This window comes from Patella vulgata, chromosome 2 (genome assembly GCF_932274485.2).
Source record: "Patella vulgata chromosome 2, xgPatVulg1.2, whole genome shotgun sequence".
NCBI classification, from domain to species: domain Eukaryota; kingdom Metazoa; phylum Mollusca; class Gastropoda; family Patellidae; genus Patella; species Patella vulgata.
The window spans coordinates 81,437,373-81,457,178 of NC_065880.2; the positions used below are offsets into that span (position 1 = coordinate 81,437,373).

Sequence of the window (19,806 nt, forward strand, 5' to 3'; positions counted from 1 at the left end):
AAAGAGAGAGAGAGATTAACATATGGTTTATCGTTATATCAATAATGGTTTAGACTCCCCGGTTGTACGTGACAAGGAGTGGGGTTTTCTCCAGCCCCCCCCCCCCCCCAACCACCACACACTGCTACAGACCCCTACGCGTAAGCGAATTATTGAAATAAAATCGAACCATATGTTAGTCCCGAAATGACCTGGTTTGTGTCGAGAGGACGCTCTCATAAATTCTCTCTTAAATCAATAATGTATTTCATCTTTGCGGATTTATTTGCGATTATTTAGGTTAGGATCTATATGTTTTATGACCTCAGAAAAAGATTGCCTTCTTTTTATAACTCTTTACACGATTTCCGGAAATTCCGCAATTGGAAAAAATACGTTTTGATCGTTAAGAAGTCATTAAGGAACTTTTTCTGGTATTAAATGGAAAACGTAGTGGAGCGATTTAAACGGTAATCACAGGATGCCGCCATATAATGTGACGTCTTTATCGAACCACAGGGGTATATAAGCCAATATCTCCCAGCTCTGTGATATAACTTAATAGATATACCACGGTTCCACCACACTTTTGATTGACGGTTCTAAATATCGTCTTCTGTAGCCCTTTAATTATATCGCTTATGATCATTTCTGACTAGTCATTTATCTGATGATATTGAACGTATGTTTCACGATACAAGCTCAACATACTTCTCGAGAGTGCTACTATGGTAGCTGAAGTGTTTATATAGTTAAAGTTGGCCGATATAAGGTGCTCGATCGGAACACAAGAAGCCGCATTTTATGACATTTATTCAATACATATCTATCTGTTATAAATGCCAGGGTCAATATAATTCCATTAAAAGCCGTCAGATCTTGTCTCGATTAAGCTTAAAATACTGCTGTTGAAACACGGTGCGCGTTCTCTTAACTTTCCCAAATAGGATCAAAATTCTTTTGAAGTGTGTGCGAAATAGCTTTATTTAACGTCCGCTTCCACCGAGGTGATATCGCAGACAATCTTTTGAAGTACCCCCAAGTTGTTTTAGCACGTACACAGGTGATCAGTTGAGGAAAAGGATGTGTTTCAATGTGAGCGTATAGAAAGTGTCGACAACTTTAAATCAGCAAATAGGCATAAAATCCGCATACCAGTCCAAATTTCTGATTTTTATGCATCGTAAAAAACAGGTGTGAACTTGTTATATCCCCCGCCCCCTCGCTTCCTCGTCGCAATTTCTGAGTAACCAATAAAATCTTACGTATATATATATAATAATGTATATATATATACCTGTTATAGACGAATTGGTAAAGCGATTAATTATCGTCTGTTTGCTATCCGACCGGAGGCTCTTCTAACTTGATAACCCTTACGTATTACTTGATCTGTACTCGCTGTCCATGTGTACCTTAAGGTCGGATCGAGACTAATACTGGCTGTCCATGAGTACTTCAAGAGATGTTCGAGATTAAATACGATGTCAACATTTAGATATCAAAATCCCGCAGCACTCCCCGTTTAGTGGCCGATCAATTATCTAACTGACAAAGATAATACTAATTTCAGTGAGGATTGAGTCATAAATAATTTGAGCGAGGATTGAGTCATGGATAATTTGAGCGAGGATTGAGTCATGGATAATTTGAGCAAGGATTGAGTCATGGATAATTTGAGTGGAGGATTGAGTCGTGGATAATTTGATTTTCACCGAAAAATGCATGCAAATCATACACAGATACTTTAAGGTTACAGAATAATAATTGACACAAGTTACAGAATAATAATGAGATAACTGACATAATCGATACAAGTTACAGAATAATAAGTTGCTAATCGATATATGGCCGGGTGGTTTATCAAACTTATATTACTCAAGGTGTTGTTCACGTTTGGTGGCGACCTTGTACATTTTCTTGTCGCTGTACGGTTGCAGCAGCGCAGTAAGAACGCCACCCGGTCTGATGGGGGTCTGTTAGGAGTAGACGGTGAGAAACTTCCAAACTGGGAGGGATCAAAAACTTACCCCCATTAGGAGTAGACGGTGAGAAACTTCAAAACTGGGAGGGATCAAAAACTTACCCCCATTCCATACTCCCTCATCTAAATTGTTTTCTACAGTTTCGGGCAATTAAATTCCTTAGTTAGGATAAATCTCTAAACTGAGAGAGATCAAAAACTTCAGTTAAATAATTGTCAAGTTATAAATGGTGATAATTATACTGGCAGAGATAAAAAAACTGGTGATAATTATATTCTAGTCTTATAGAATGACGCGTTGTGTGCATTATGTAGCTTTATATCTGGAGGTATGAGTTATTAACTCTTCGATAATTACTACATTATATTCCATACAATATTATTTAGATCCGTTTTCATTTTTAATGGGGGGGTGGCCGAATGGTTAGCACGTGCGCGCTGTATCATAAGGCCTGTCATTGAGTCAACTGGCGGGGTTTCGAATCCCCGGTTGTACGTGACAAGGAGTAGGGTCGCCTGTCCAACCTCTTGGGTTTTCTCCGGGTCCTCCCGTTTCCCCCCACTGCTAAAGACCCCTACGCCCAAGCGAATGATTGAAATAAAATTAACCCATATGTTAGTTCCGAAATGAACTAGTTTGTCTCGAGTGGACGTTACACTCCATCTCTCTCTCATTTTTAAAATGGACCGCTCTACATTAAAGTTGCAATTTCATATTTTTAAGTTATATTTTTAAAATTTATTAAAATAAAGCCTTAAGATAGATGGTATCTATAAACAGTCCTACCTTATTAAAGAATAATCCTACTAATACCATAATTCACTATTGCCAGTTGAGAAATTGGCAAAAATATCATTTTTATCTTCCAATTCAAACGTTTGAAAATAACTACCCCACTGTGGAGAATAGAAAACAAGGGAGGTAATTGTGTTATTATTTCCGGTGTAAATGAGTTTTAAGTGTGAGAATGACGCCTATGATCGTATAATAGTGAGTTTACAACCTAATGAGCAAAATACATAGAAATAATTTTTTTTGACTTTCTTATAAAATATGAAATTGTAACTTTAAGCCAGTGTCTAATAATAGCAACATTTAATCTGTTATTAGCGTTTAACATTAGGTTGTTTGTTCTCACACTGTTCGTGTGCGATGGAACCTCGGGTGATAGCCAGGTCTCTGACCTCTCTATTTAATAGTAAATCTTTAATACAGCATGGCTTGACCACGCAGATCTCTAGCAGGGGGTCGAAAATCCACGAGATTTCTACATTTATGAAACAAATTGGAAGGATCATTTTGCTTGGTTAAGTAATTAGTTCACCATGATGTATTTGTTCCACGAACAACTAAATCATTTGTTCCTAGAAGAATTATAAAATAGCAATTTATAGAATTAAATTCATTGCCACAAGAATAGAGAAATCTTTCTTCTATATCACTCGCTATAATTATAATTTTGTTTTTGTTTTTTTGTTTTGTTTTTTGTGTGTGCGTTTCGTCAACTACTGTTACAGTATTGGGTCTTTAGGTCAGGTTCGTGACGACAACAATGGTTTAAACTCCATATAATACTTTTATTGTTCTTCAACCATATTATGTAAAAAACTTATTATAGTTAACGATCCCATAATTAACTGTTTTCACTCCATTTTCACTATTGTGGGGATTGAGAGAATTCAATTCCGGAACGTTCAATCGAATAGCCCTTTAATGTACCGATATATATTAGGTAGTTATAGCTTATGCGCATTCTTGGTTTGCTCGGTCAAGAAAAGGGCACTACACGGTATAGCTATTTTGAGAGAGAGAGAGAGAGAGAGAGAGTCAACACAAACTAGGTCATTTCGGGACCAACATATGGTTTAATTTTATTTCAATAATTCGTTTGCGCATAGGGGTCTTTAGCAGTGGGAGGAAAGCGGAGGACCCGGAGAAAACCCACGAGGTTGGACAGGCGACCCTGCTCCTTGTCATGCACAGCCGGGAAATCGAAACCACGTCAGCTGACTCAATGACAGACTTTATGATACAGCTTGAACACGCTAACCATTTAGCCATCCAACCAGCTCTGAACAACTGAACCGTGATAAAAGCTGGTTACACCTACACAGTGGATTTATAGAACAATAACAAACAAAAAAGTACATATCATTGACATTAAAGTTTATACAGAATGTCAAATACGACAGTAAATAAAAGAGGGAGAGACAGTGAAGGTAAAACACCAAAACGAGAAAGTAAAACTAATAAGATGGAAGACGATATTACAGATTCTCCACAACCCAGATCAATTGACTTTATTTCTAAGCAGATTGAAGTGGTGATGGAAAATATAGCAGAAATGTACATGACGAGATATCAAAAGACATGGCTTGTGAGCGAGACAGGATTGATCAAGTTGTTAAAACGGTTCAAGGTATACAAGCAAAGGTATCTGAAATGGAAAAGGCTGATCATAATACTGTTGTGTTTTGTGGTACTGTTTAGATTCATAACATACCTAATCTATATTCTATACAGCCACAGTAACACTATTCTACTACTAGAGTTGGTTTGGCTCGCCCAAACTCAACTGTATTCAGAGAACGCCTAAACTCATCCCCATTTACGGGTCGCCCAAATGCAGACTCGATTTGAGATGCACGTGCATGAGGTGTATATAAGAAACTGGCATTTGATCAGAGGTCGCAGACGACACTTCAGAGTTCAAATTAAGTCAAGCAGACCTAGTTAATAAGTGTAAGCGATAAAGACGAAGAGATTAAATGTAAGTTTATCCAACCTTCCATACTTAGGCAAATCACTTTAGTACTACTACTCACCAAACCCTAACCTTTAACAATGATATCACAGTCGCTGTATTTGGAGTAAAATATGATGACGGTGAACACATTGAAGAGAAGGCTACCCTCATTATCAAAACAGTTGGTGATGAGATCGCTAAAAATGTTAAAATTACAGGAGTGTGTCGACTAAGGTCAAGAAACCCAGAAAAACCCGGATTGGTGAAAATAACCTTTGAAAACACGGCAGAGAAATCTAGTACTACGAAATAAAGCTAATCTGAAGAATAGTGCCTTCAAGGATGTTTTTCTATCAAAAGCCAAATCATTTGAACAGACTAATTGAGATGAATGCCAGAACAATTCTCCGTCATTTACCGAATGTACCCACACTTAGAGTTAACTCCAATGGGCGTATTTTAACGCGACAAGACAAAGAAGAGACACAAACTGTGACTTTTATAGCCATCGAATCGACAAAATAGAGACACTAAGTTGAGAATATGTTCGCTGAATGTATGTGGAATTAAATCAAAATTACTGTCATCTTATTTTGAAGATTATATTGCACCTTTCGATATTTTGTGTTTAAATGAAAATTAAAGTCGGGAAACTCGATACGATAGAAATTGACAATTTCGAAGTTTACTGTAATCATAGAAAAGACGTAAAAGTTAGTTCCGGTGGAGTAGCTGTTCTGATTAAAAACGATTTACACAAATATGCCAAAATCCATAGCACAAATGATGACTTTACTGTGTGGTTTACGCTTGATAAAAATCATCCTTGGATATGAATTGCTGTTTTGTGCGGCGTATATACCACCCTATAATACCAATTACAGCAAAATTGAAATGTTTCATATATTAGATAAGTATCTGGAATTACACACACAAGATTTGAAATTTTGTCTATTAGGAGATGTGAATGTACGAACGTGCCAACTTCAAGACATCTAACCATACCGTATATAACCAACTAGATTTTTACATGATCGATAACTCGGACTTAGCTGACCATTTAAAAAATAACGGGTGTCCAATAAAGAGAACAAGTAAAGATATACTATTCAAAAAAAAGTAGGGGATATTTGATTTTGGGGGCATAATACTAAAATATGCAAATTACTACGAAAAAAGTCACTATAGAACCTAACAGAAGAAACATTTCCAGTTACATGTGACGCCCAAACGCACCAATAGCTACCGCATGGAATGCAGGTGATGCTTGGGATCATCATGGGGGTCCAACCCAAGATTTGCACGACTCTGACTTTGAATGTTACAGTCATTGTGGCATTTGAATTCCAGGGTGGAAACATCAGTTTAATTGTTTTAGTGACCAGAAAACAAATTTTGATATGCGTCGGCTTACCCAAAATGAAAGGTTACGTGCCCTTGGCATGCTACAGATCGGCACAACACAGGCGGTTGTGGCGCGGACGATGAATGTTTCTCAGTCTGTCATAAGCAGGCTATGGTCCAGATACCGTGATACACAATCTGTACAGGACAGACCACGCTCAGGTCGACCAAGGGCGACAACTCAAGCCCAGGATCGATTTATCCGTACCTTGGCCATGAGAAATCGTGTCATCACAGCAAATCAGATCAGCGCTCGTCTTCAAACAGACACTGGTGTGAGAGTGAGTGGCCAGACGATTCGGAATCGACTGCATAGGGGTCACCTTCGCGCCCGACGTCCTCGCGTGATCCCTTGTTTGAGAGATCATCACATTCAGGCAAGACGTCGTTGGTGTAGGGATCGTCAACACTGGGATAATCGACGCTGGAGCAATGTGATGTTTTCAGATGAGTCAAGGTTCACTGTTGATTTTTTGGACAGACGTAGGAGGGTGTGGCGTCGTCGAAACGAGCGCTTCCAAGACGTTAACGTCATCAGACATGATCGATTTGGGGGTGGTTCTGTTATGGTGTGGGGAGGCATCACTGTTGCTGGAAGAACGGCTTTACATGTTGTTGCAGGGCGTGTTACAGGCCAGTACTACCGGGACAACATCTTGGCAGTCCATGTTGTGCCGTTCGCACGACGTCATGGCCGCCGTTTCATCTTCCAGGATGACAACGCAAGATGTCACAGGGCCAGGATCGTTACATGTTACCTCCAACAACAGAACATCACCTTGGCCAGCACTGAGTCCCGACCTCTCCCCCATCGAGCATGTCTGGGACATGCTTGGACAGAGGTTACGTCAACGTCAACAACGTCCTGCCAATGTCCAAGAACTTGCTGCTGCGTTGTAACAGGAATGGGACAATCTGGACCAAAATGACCTTAGACGTCTCATTAGGAGTATGCCACGTCGGATCAATGCTTGTTTGGCAAACAGAGGAGGATTTACCCGTTACTGACTTGGTTGTGATGCTGTGGTAACTTTGCTGTTTGACCCGGGTATCATTTTACCCTTATAATGGTCAGTCTGCATGCCTTACTTAGTCTAACGATCATTTGGAATAAATCGATGAATGTGAACTTCATTTCATTTTGTCATTTGTTTCTTCGTCAGTTTCATTAGGTGACTTTAATAACACTTAAAAATCAAATATCCCCTACTTTTTTTGAATAGTATAATACGGATATAAACAAGCTAAAGCTACGACAAGCGAGCTCAGAATATAAACGCCAGTTAAAAACCGAATACTCCCTGTACTATAAAGTATTTAACGATCACTTAAAATCTGTTCAAAGGAATAACACGAAAGAATATTGGGAAAGCCAGGATATTGACAGTGTGGACATTGACCGCTTTTATGAATACTTCTCGAAGCTTAATGAAGCAGAACCAATCAACACATGATACAGAGATCGAATTGTTACAACAATCCTTCTGTGACGTCGAAAATGGACTAAATGTGACTTTTACAGAAGATGAGATAATAAAATGTATACACAAACTGAAAACTAATAAAGCATGTGGTATAGATAACATATTAAATGAATACATTAAATATACTGAAAAATCTTTGATACAAACATATAAAGTAGTGCTGGGTATTGCGACTGCAGTCACATACGAAACGTATTGTGATTATTGTGCCACGATACGATACATATCGCGATTCATAACTAGGTCATAGATTTAACAATAAAACAACATATTAAATATGTGATTGTGTTTTTAACAGACGAACTTAGACAGTCGCCACTATGGTGTCTTGTCAAGCCATGTCCAACAAAGAAATATATTTTATTTTTAGGCACCAAACAAGGAATTTTTGTTACGAGTGACCTACATGAAAATCTATAATGAAAAAATCTCAGATCTTTTGTCTAGCGAGGAAAAGGTCATCAAGAGCAGCTAAAAGTTAGTACTAACAAGAAACAGGCCAAAGTGCTACACATCTCTGCAATCGGTTCACAAAATTTAATCAAAGGTAAATTTGTCCCATCCTTCCTATACTAGTAATATGCTTGATGGTTTTTGGAGTATCACTCAACTTTTCGACAAAATAAACTGAAATGAAAGTTTTTAAAGTTTCTATATTTTGAAAATGTTTGCTTTGACCTATAAAGGCTATATCTGTTACTTAACTGACTTGATCATATATATATATATATATATATATATATATATATATATACTATTCAAAAAAAGTAGGGGATATTTGATTTTGGGGGCATAATACTAAAATATGCAAATGACTACGAAAAAAGTCACTATAGAACCTAACAGAAGAAACATTTCCAGTTACATGTGACGCCCAAACGCACCAATAGCTACCGCATGGAATGCAAGTGATGCTTGGGATCATCATGGGGGTCCAACCCAAGATTTGCACGACCCTGACTTTGAATGTTACAGTCATTGTGGCATTGAATTCCAGGGTGGAAACATCAGTTTAATTGTTTTAGTGACCAGAAAACAAATTTTGATATGCGTCGGCTTACCCAAAATGAAAGGTTACGTGCCCTTGGCATGCTACAGATCGGCACAACACAGGCGGTTGTGGCGCGGACGATGAATGTTTCTCAGTCTGTCATAAGCAGGCTATGGTCCAGATACCGTGATACACAATCTGTACAGGACAAACCACGCTCGGGTCGACCAAGGGCGACAACTCAAGCCCAGGATCGATTTATCCGTACCTTGGCCTTGAGAAATCGTGTCATCACAGCAAATCAGATCAGCGCTCGTCTTCAAACAGACACTGGTGTGAGAGTGAGTGGCCAGACGATTCGGAATCGACTGCATAGGGGTCACCTTCGCGCCCGACGTCCTTGCGTGATCCCTTGTTTGAGAGATCATCACATTCAGACAAGACGTCGTTGGTGTAGGGATCGTCAACACTGGGATAATCGACGCTGGAGCAATGTGATGTTTTCAGATGAGTCAAGGTTCACTGTTGATTTTTTGGACAGACGTAGGAGGGTGTGGCGTCGTCGAAACGAGCGCTTCCAAGACGTTAACGTCATCAGACATGATCGATTTGGGGGTGGTTCTGTTATGGTGTGGGGAGGCATCACTGTTGCTGGAAGAACGGCTTTACATGTTGTTGCAGGGCGTGTTACAGGCCAGTACTACCGGGACAACATCTTGGCAGTCCATGTTGTGCCGTTCGCACGACGTCATGGCCGCCGTTTCATCTTCCAGGATGACAACGCAAGATGTCACAGGGTCAGGATCGTTACAGGTTACCTCCAACAACAGAACATCACCACATTACCTTGTACAGCACTGAGTCCCGACCTCTCCCCCATCGAGCATGTCTGGGACATGCTTGGACAGAGGTTACGTCAACGTCAACAACGTCCTGCCAATGTCCAAGAACTTGCTGCTGCGTTGCAACAGGAATGGGACAATCTGGACCAAAATGACCTTAGGAGTATGCCACGTCGGATCAATGCTTGTTTGGCAAACAGAGGAGGATTTACCCGTTACTGACTTGGTTGTGATGCTGTGGTAACTTTGCTGTTTGACCCCGGGTATCATTTTACCCTTATAATGGTCAGTCTGTGCCTTACTTAGTCTAACGATCATTTGGAATAAATCGATGAATGTGAACTTCATTTCATTTTGTCATTTGTTTCTTCGTCAGTTTCATTAGGTGACTTTAATAACACTTAAAAATCAAATATCCCCTACTTTTTTTGAATAGTATATATATATATATATATATATATATTGCATCAAAGTACTTATATAAAAGTTTTGTAATAATATGAGGATGGATTTGAATGGATGTTTCTTTTTTTCAGTTATTTTGTAAATATTGGCAAACTCTGATACAAGAAAGATGTCATTTCAAGAAACTAAGGTGTGACTATTTACATTTTCAACTTATAACACTTACGAGACAAGAATTTTGTTTTATAACAGTTACATACTACCAATATTTGATTATTGCTCTATTATTTGGGGAAATGCTACCAAAAGTAGATTAGACATTCTTTTAAAATTACAAGAGGGCAGCAAGAGCTATTCTTGATGCACCGATTGAAACTCCGTCCACCTCTTTATTTACTAAACTCGGTTGGCTTACCCTTACACAGAGGATTCTTTACAATAAAATTGTCTTATCATTCAAAATTATTACATTTAATACTCCACTTTATCTAAATTTCCATTTTATTGAAAAATCTTTTGTTTCCAAAACGGATATCTTGCTCCGTTCACAGACCAGTAAATCTCTTTTTCTTCAAAAATGCAAAACGGAATCCATGAAACGTACTTTTCATTATTCTGCATGTCTTTTATGGAACAATCTGCCTTTTGATATAAAGATGTGTAAAAATGTTGAAAATTTTAAGATTAAACTGAAAACTCATTTATTTTGCACACTGAAGGAACCATAATATTCAACTGATGACATACTTATTATTTTTAACTTGCAACTGCATTCTATTTTATTTTGTGTGTAATTATAGTGTTCTTCCTATATTCTACTTGTATAATGTATATGTTTTGTAGTTTGGGAGTGACTTATCAAACTTCCCACTTTAAAATGCTATTGCATTTCTAATGATTTTAAATTTATCCTGATATTACATGTATATATGTCTTTGTAGTTTAGGAGGGACCTATGGAAGATTAGTTTGGTTTTTTTGCAAACTAAATACGTTGCCTCATTAAATAAAGTTTTTATTATTATTATTATTAATGTGTGTCATGGCAAAATATGTTTCTTGCTCTCGCTGGACAAAACGTCGGAAAGTTTTATCAGATATACAACGAAATACATACAAAGGACATAACTGAATTTGGTAAAACTCTAGTTTGGTGCCACCCCTACACACAAAATATTCAGCCTCATGACAGCCTTGGTGTAACTACCAACCTTGAACAGAATGACAAACAAACGATAAGTCATTAGTATGGACTCTATATCATGCCCCCCCCCCTCCAAAACAAGAAAGGTTACGAGTCAAATTTGTTGATATAGGTATGTTAGAACAACACTGACAGATAAATGCTTTTGTATGGTGCCCTTTATTCACAAAAAAAACTGTAACCATTTATATTAATGATCAGGATGATGAAGCTGCTTGGGTGTGCATGTTTTAACACGTGACAACTCGCATTATATTAAATGTGAATTTATGGAAGAATAGTTTCGTTCGATATGTGATATTTTGCAGGTAATATAGTGCACTTACTTATTTTTTCGTTCTGTTTAAGATAAACCGACTTGGACGATTAGGTGGCAGAGATGTCCTGTCCATCGTTAACAACATCATGAAGAATCTCAGTGTCACTTATGTACAACCCCTTTACAATTGGACAGGATAAAAAGGCAAGCGTGAATTAGGGGCACATGCTACAGCTACCATTGTTTTTAGTAAGTAATATTGATGATACGTCATTGTTAGAAATAAATGCAAATCAATAGTTCTGGTACGATGGGGTTTATTTTAATGTTTTTACAATCGTTCATCAAAAGTCTTTTTGAACCCTCTGCATATTTCAGGTGCAATTTAGATTTGAATTGTATGTGTTTTGTGGTCTAAGGGGAGATCATATGGAAAGAGTTTTGTTGCTTTGTCAGGTTGCACATCAACAGACCTAATGTGCTTTCCTTTTGAATTACAGATCCAGTCAGAAGAAATCCAATGTTTTGAAACACCACAAACAAGGAAATCAAAGCTGCAGTTAGTCGTTTAAACTGGTTTCCTGACAAATTCAAGGGACGGGATGGTGGGAGATCTCAACGAATTTCAACCGTCCTAATTGGGAAAGCATAATAAAACATGAAACCAAATATAAATAGTTTTGTACTTATTTGGTACAAGATCCCATATGAGTCCCATATTATGCCCATATTACATTTATTTGCACCCCACATGAGCCCCATATAGTAACCATATGGCATTTCTTAACATGGTCATATGGGTCCCATGCAAGCCCCATATTACATTTATTTGCACCCCACATGACTCCCATATAGTACCCATATTACATTTCTTAACATTGCTATATAGGTCCCATGTAAATGTAGCATTGTTTAATTTGATATTAGAAACTGGTACAATGCCATCAGAATGGTTGACGGGTATTATACGTCCTGTGTACAAAAACAAAGGGGTTAGAACAGACATTGACAATTACCGTGGTATTATACGTCCTGTGTACAAAAACAAAGGGGTTAGAACAGACATTGACAATTACCGTGGTATCACAATTGTAAGCTGTCTTAGTAAACTTTTTACGGCAGTAGTTAATGAAAGGTTAACTAAATATACCGAGACAGTGGGTAGTATTGGACCTGAGCAGGCGGGATTTCGTAAAGGGTACACAACTCTAGATCATATATTCACACTCAAATGTCTAATTGATTTGTATTTATCTAAGAAAAGACGAATTTATGCATCCTTTATAGATTACAGAAAGGCCTTTTGATTCTGTTGATAGAATAAATCTATGGTATAAAGTTATTGATTGTGAAATTAAAGGTAAACTTTTCAATGTTATTTATAATATACATATCGGTAAAATCTTGTATTAAACATGAGAATGTACTATCCGATATGTTTAACTGTATGGTTGGAGTTAGACAAGGCTCTTATATTAATTTGTGTCGTTTTATGCAATTTTTAATATAGTAAAAATTATCGTATTCCTTTTAACTACCCCCCCCCCCCTAACTAAAAAATAGACGATTAAGATTATGTGTAAAGCCTCAATGCCATTTCGTCAACTAACGGGCGCCGTACAACGGGAAAATATTTAAGGTTAAACGTCGTTCCTTAAATATATAAAAGCCGAATTATTCCCCGGTAGAAGTCGAGGAAGGATCTAAATCACCCAACGATTATTGTATTATTACTGTAAATATAGAACAACGTTCGTAAAGATAATAAATCCATTATTATTATTATTATTATTATTAATATCCTCTTACAGTTTTTATTTAAAGTCCAAGTCAAACCAAGGTCATACCGAGGGCGGCTACATTATATGCTGATGACACTGTTATTTTGGCTGAAACAGAGGCTGATCTTCAGGCCGCAATAAATGGTATGCATGAATATTGTAAGATATGGAAACTTGACATAAACACCTCAAAAACAAAAGTCATGTTTTATTTTTCAAGGGGTAAAATCAGAAACAAGCCGAAACTAATGTATGGAGATATATTACTTGATGTAGTAGATGGTTATACATATTTAGGAATAGTCTTTAACTACAACGGCTCGTTTACTAAAGCAATAAGAATGCTGTATGTTAAAGCCAGTAATGCGATGTTTACAATTCTTAAAAAAGCAAAGAAATTGCATTTAGACATTGGCACACAGCTTCAACTGTTAAATACTTTAGTTATCCCTATTATGCTATATGGTTGTGAAGTCTGGGGAAACTCGGATATACAATTGTTAGAACGACTTCAACTACGATTCTGCAAAATAGTGTTAGGTGTCAAGAAATCCACTCCAAACGCCATGGTATATGGGGAGTTGGGCGTTTCTCCGCTTCAACTTATTGTTAAAAGCAGAATTGTATCCTACTGGCATAAGATTAGTTCTGGTAATCCAAATAAATTGTCATGTATGTTGTATAAGTTGATGAGTAAATTAGAAAACACTACATACAAAGTGGATAAATTATGTTAGATGTATTTTGGACGAAACTGGTTTCTCATCGATATATGTCTCTCAAAACAATATTAACCCCAAATGGCTTAAGGAAAGTATTAAGTTAAAACTAATGGACCAGTATGTACAAGAATGGAGGTCTAATGTAAACAACAGTAGCAAATGTCTTTACTACAGAATATTTAAAGATTGTCTTATATTTGAAGAATACCTAGTAAGCCTGCCTAGGAAATACCGCGTTAGTTTGACGCGATTTTGTTGCAGGAGTCATTTGCTACCAATAGAAACTGGCTCTTTTACAAACATATCTAAAGAGAATAGAATCTGTACATTATGTAATAAAAAGAAGTTGGCGACGAATTTCACTACATATACTATTCAAAAAAAGTAGGGGATATTTGATTTTTAAGTGTTATTAAAGTCACCTAATGAAACTGACGAAGAAACAAATGACAAAATGAAATGAAGTTCACATTCATCGATTTATTCCAAATGATCGTTAGACTAAGTAAGGCACAGACTGACCATTATAAGGGTAAAATGATACCCGGGGTCAAACAGCAAAGTTACCACAGCATCACAACCAAGTCAGTAACGGGTAAATCCTCCTCTGTTTGCCAAACAAGCATTGATCCGACGTGGCATACTCCTAAGGTCATTTTGGTCCAGATTGTCCCATTCCTGTTGCAACGCAGCAGCAAGTTCTTGGACATTGGCAGGACGTTGTTGACGTTGACGTAACCTCTGTCCAAGCATGTCCCAGACATGCTCGATGGGGGAGAGGTCGGGACTCAGTGCTGGCCAAGGTAATGTGGTGATGTTCTGTTGTTGGAGGTAACCTGTAACGATCCTGGCCCTGTGACATCTTGCGTTGTCATCCTGGAAGATGAAACGGCGGCCATGACGTCGTGCGAACGGCACAACATGGACTGCCAAGATGTTGTCCCGGTAGTACTGGCCTGTAACACGCCCTGCAACAACATGTAAAGCCGTTCTTCCAGCAACAGTGATGCCTCCCCACACCATAACAGAACCACCCCCAAATCGATCATGTCTGATGACGTTAACGTCTTGGAAGCGCTCGTTTCGACGACGCCACACCCTCCTACGTCTGTCCAAAAAATCAACAGTGAACCTTGACTCATCTGAAAACATCACATTGCTCCAGCGTCGATTATCCCAGTGTTGACGATCCCTACACCAACGACGTCTTGCCTGAATGTGATGATCTCTCAAACAAGGGATCACGCGAGGACGTCGGGCGCGAAGGTAACCCTATGCAGTCGATTCCGAATCGTCTGGCCACTCACTCTCACACCAGTGTCTGTTTGAAGACGAGCGCTGATCTGATTTGCTGTGATGACACGATTTCTCAAGGCCAAGGTACGGATAAATCGATCCTGGGCTTGAGTTGTCGCCCTTGGTCGACCTGAGCGTGGTCTGTCCTGTACAGATTGTGTATCACGGTATCTGGACCATAGCCTGCTTATGACAGACTGAGAAACATTCATCGTCCGCGCCACAACCGCCTGTGTTGTGCCGATCTGTAGCATGCCAAGGGCACGTAACCTTTCATTTTGGGTAAGCCGACGCATATCAAAATTTGTTTTCTGGTCACTAAAACAATTAAACTGACGTTTCCACCCTGGAATTCAATGCCACAATGACTGTAACATTCAAAGTCAGAGTCGTGCAAATCTTGGGTTGGACCCCCATGATGATCCCAAGCATCACCTGCATTCCATGCGGTAGCTAGTGGTGCGTTTGGGCGTCACATGTAACTGGAAATGTTTCTTCCGTTAGGTTCTATAGTGACTTTTTTCGTAGTCATTTGCATATTTTAGTATTATACCCCCAAAATCAAATATCCCCTACTTTTTTTGAATAGTATATATTCAAATGTTCTTTTTTTCTCAGGGACAGGGCTTTTATATTTAACTCGTTTCTATAACAGATCTCCCTCAACCTATAAAATGAAAGATTTATTTAATGTTAAAGGCACAAACTTAAAGACATATTATGGGAGATAAGATAAAGAGACGGTAGTTCTCGCTATAATAGTTAAAAACTAGATAGTGTAAAGGTAATTTGCTGAAAATTTCAGTCAAATTGATCCACTATGAGCCGAGAAAGAAGCGGGTGAAATTTTTGCATAGTCTCGGTCATCATTACTAAAATCATTAACATAAACAGCATAGTCTCGATTATCCACTTTTTTTATTTAATTATCAATAGCCGTTAGCTACATATGGGAATCTAATCCAACCAACATCGAAGGCTAGCCTTGACATCGAGAGTTTATTTTGGTCTGGATAAGTTAATTAATGTCTAAATGATAATTTAGATAACATTTCAGGCCTAAAGAAAGACTTGTATAAGCAGATTTTGCTCTTGCATAATGCATGTTTAATCAAATTATGTAAATTTATATCAGTTATATTAAATCACTTTAGTAAATAAGATTTAATTCACGATAAATTAAATGTAAATCGCTGTAGGTAAATATTTAAAAGATTGATTGTCATGTTCGACTGTATGTTATTATGTATTTTATATATTCATGTATGTTATGTATTTTATATATTCATGTATCTTCTGGTGAAGATTGGAATAAAGATTATTATTATATTAACCCCCCGTATAGCTAGCTATTAAATTAATACCTGGAAAGCGAGTAAAATATCCATATAATCGTCGGACCATTAGTAGTTGTAAATCATTGTTATCCCATATTATTAGATCATAGTAAATTCGTACTAGAAGTATTCCTTCTTATCCATTGTCCATTAACGGTTTTAGAACGTACTTTGTTGACATTCAGGTAATGTGATAAAACTCCAAGTAAATACACCATCGGTTTAAATAGAACACATATCAGGGAATGAAAAAAAATTCAATGAAAACCAGAAAATGGAAATTATGATCAATCTGATAAAAACACAGATCCTATTTCGTTTCGTTTTTTATAGTTCAAAATTTCGTTTTACTTGTCTTACTACACAAGTGTAGGCCATCGAACGTATAAAAAAACGAAACGAAATATAGATCTGTATTTTCATCAGATTGATGAGAGATAAAATGAGAGATAAATGTATCTATTGTTTATAACGGAACATAATCAATCCGTTCTATTGTCATCTGATCTACAATATCTATAAACAATAATCTATAGTTGTTCGGATGAGACGAAAAAACGAGGTCCCGTGTACACATTGGTGTGCGCGTAAAAGAACCATTGACAGTTGGAATTGGATATAAGAGTAGGCCGTAGTGCTGCTGTCCGGTTAAAATTTTCCCCATAGCACACTGCATGGAGTATGTCCGTTTTCGTATCCCAGTCAGTGCAGAATGCTGAAAATACAATTTTTTCTCCGTTAATTGAATCAACGCACCATGTTTTGTTTCGTATGCGCTGATATATTTTCTATTCTAAAGTATTGCCAAAATATTTCATTTCGCCGTAGTATATGCCGACATTAAGACATAATAAAAAGAATGTCTACAAAACTTCAGAATAGCAATATCGCAAAGTAAATGTGGGCATATAAACCGAAATGGCGACATACAACACAGCGGGTTTATAAAATTAAATCGGCAAAAATGGGTAAAATCATTGCAGCATCCCAATATCGCGGTATTTATCATGGTATTGACCCTTATTCGCTTCTACATAGACGCCCATCTTTCTTCCAACCAATGTCGTATTACACAATGTCAAATATATGCCGTTTTCTTTCTGATTTTCTCTTTTCGTTAACATATGACCAAACTACCGTACATTTATATGGAAGCGTATAGGGGTCAATAGCGCGATAGATACCACAATATTAAGTTGGTAATACGTCAACATATTGTGATTGTTCTGGTGATTTTATCACTGAAAAACAATTTTTGCTGAGTTAATTGAATAACTCTATGTTGTATGTCGTCATTTCGTTTTAAATGCATAAATATTACAGCATTAGATCTTCAGGGCCATCGAATATTGTAACATTGTACAAGAATATCGAATATCGTAACATTGTACAAGAATATCGAATATCGTAACATTGTACAATAATATCGAATATTGTAACATTGTATTAGAACATCGAATATTGTAACATTGTACTAGAACATCGAATATTGTAACATTGTACTAGAACATCGAATATTGTAACATTGTACTAGAACATCGAATATTGTAACATTGTACTAGAACATCGAATATTGTAACATTGTATTAGAACATCGAATATTGTAACATTGTATTAGAACATCGAGTATGTCGTCATTTCGTTTTAAATGCATAAATATTACAGCATTAGATCTTCAGGGCCATCGAATATTGTAACATTGTACAAGAATATCGAATATCGTAACATTGTACAATAATATCGAATATTGTAACATTGTATTAGAACATCGAATATTGTAACATTGTATTAGAACATCGAATATTGTAACATTGTATTAGAACATCGAATATTGTAACATTGTATTAGAACATCGAATATTGTAACATTGTATTAGAACATCGAATATTGTAACATTGTATTAGAACATCGAATATTGTAACATTGTATTAGAACATCGAATATTGTAACATTGTACTAGAACATCGAATATTGTAACATTGTACTAGAACATCGAATATTGTAACATTGTACTAGAACATCGAATATTGTAACATTGTACTAGAACATCGAATATTGTAACATTGTACTAGAACATCGAATATTGTAACATTGTACTAGAACATCGAATATTGTAACATTGTACTAGAACATCGAATATTGTAACATTGTACTAGAACATCGAATATTGTAACATTGTACAAGAACATCGAATATTGTAACATTGTACAAGAACATCGAATATTGTAACATTGTACAAGAACATCGAATATTGTAACATTGTACAAGAACATCGAATATTGTAACATTGTACAAGAACATCGAATATTGTAACATTGTACAAGAACATCGAATATTGTAACATTGTACAAGAACATCGAATATTGTAACATTGTACAAGAACATCGAATATTGTAACATTGTACAAGAACATCGAATATTGTAACATTGTACAAGAACATCGAATATTGTAACATTGTACAAGAACATCGAATATTGTAACATTGTACAAGAACATCGAATATTGTAACATTGTACAAGAACATCGAATATTGTAACATTGTACAAGAACATCGAATATTGTAACATTGTACAAGAACATCGAATATTGTAACATTGTACAAGAACATCGAATATTGTAACATTGTACAAGAACATCGAATATTGTAACATTGTACAAGAACATCGAATATTGTAACATTGTACAAGAACATCGAATATTGTAACATTGTACAAGAACATCGAATATTGTAACATTGTACAAGAACATCGAATATTGTAACATTGTACAAGAACATCGAATATTGTAACATTGTACAAGAACATCGAATATTGTAACATTGTACAAGAACATCGAATATTGTAACATTGTACAAGAACATCGAATATTGTAACATTGTACAAGAACATCGAATATTGTAACATTGTACAAGAACATCGAATATTGTAACATTGTACAAGAACATCGAATATTGTAACATTGTACAAGAACATCGAATATCGTAACATTGTACAAGAACATCGAATATCGTAACATTGTACAAGAACATCGAATATCGTAACATTGTACAAGAACATCGAATATCGTAACATTGTACAAGAACATCGAATATCGTAACATTGTACAAGAACATCGAATATCGTAACATTGTACAAGAACATCGAATATCGTAACATTGTACAAGAACATCGAATATCGTAACATTGTACAAGAACATCGAATATCGTAACATTGTACAAGAACATCGAATATCGTAACATTGTACAAGAACATCGAATATCGTAACATTGTACAAGAACATCGAATATCGTAACATTGTACAAGAACATCGAATATCGTAACATTGTACAAGAACATCGAATATCGTAACATTGTACAAGAACATCGAATAT

At 36.7% G+C, this 19,806-nt stretch overlaps 1 long non-coding RNA gene across 1 annotated transcript; it reads left to right on the forward strand.

The window, feature by feature from the left end:
- The first annotated feature begins 7,990 nt into the window (after nt 1-7,990).
- Nucleotides 7,991-11,928, forward strand: LOC130010877 (uncharacterized). The gene is made up of 4 exons (XR_008786172.1): nt 7,991-8,145; nt 9,968-10,026; nt 11,388-11,547; nt 11,799-11,928. It is a non-coding gene; the product is annotated as an uncharacterized LOC130010877 (long non-coding RNA).
- The last annotated feature ends 7,878 nt before the right edge of the window (nt 11,929-19,806 follow it).